The following is an 849-nucleotide window of genomic DNA, read 5'->3' as shown; positions in this document are numbered from 1 at the left end:
AACCTACATTGTAAGTATTACTATAAGGATTTTTTTGAGATCGAGGATTATCACCCATGTAATTTAACTACTCGTTCCCTATGTTGTGGCCATAGGGTAGGTATTCTGAATTGCTTAATTCACCTCCACTTGCTTCGCACTGCATTATTGGGTGAACCTGTGAAGAACCAAGAAAGCCATCAATTTTTCTATTCAAAAGTTCTACCTGATTAGAGAGCATAGTGACCGAATCGACATTAAAAATGCTGGCTGTTTTTGTTGGCTTTGTCCTCATGACTTGCCACTGATAAATATTCAGTGGCATCTCTTCTATAAATTCATAAGCATCCTCAAGTGTCCTATTAGTGATAGTTCCACTAGCGGCTTCGTCGATCATCTGTCGAGTCGAAGGATTCAGGCCATTGTGAAATGTTTGAACCTGTAGCCAAAGTGGTAACCCATGGTGAGGGCACCTTCTCAATAGATCCTTGTATCTTTCCCATGCATCGTAGAGTGTTTTTAAATCCATCTGCACAAAAGAGGAGATATCATTACGTAATTTGGCTATTTTATCCGGCGAAAAATATTTTAATAAAAACTTTTCGGTCATTTGTTCCCAAGTAGTGATTGACCCTCGTGGTAACGAGTTCAACCATTGTTTAGCCTTATTTCTTAATGAAAGGGGAAACAACCGAAGGCGAATGGCATCATCAGAAATGCCATTGATTTTAAAAGTGTCGCAAAACTCTAAGAAATTTGCCAAGTGAGCGTTGGGATCCTCGTCCTGCAAACCATCAAACTGAACAAATTGCTGTATCATTTGAATTGTGTTAGGTTTAAGTTCAAAATTATTTGCAGCAACAGTAGGCC

General features: G+C 39.0%; 1 non-coding gene across 1 annotated transcript; it reads left to right on the top strand.

Annotated features, from left to right (window-relative positions):
- The first annotated feature begins 434 nt into the window (after positions 1 to 434).
- LOC128293572 (small nucleolar RNA R71) lies at positions 435 to 541 on the top strand. The gene has a single exon (XR_008283753.1). It is a non-coding gene; the product is annotated as a small nucleolar RNA R71 (small nucleolar RNA).
- Positions 542 to 849: the final 308 nt, after the last annotated feature.

Source organism: Gossypium arboreum, chromosome 5, assembly GCF_025698485.1.
Source record: "Gossypium arboreum isolate Shixiya-1 chromosome 5, ASM2569848v2, whole genome shotgun sequence".
Taxonomy (NCBI): Eukaryota; Viridiplantae; Streptophyta; class Magnoliopsida; order Malvales; family Malvaceae; genus Gossypium; species Gossypium arboreum.
This window is presented reverse-complemented; position numbering and strand designations above follow the sequence as displayed.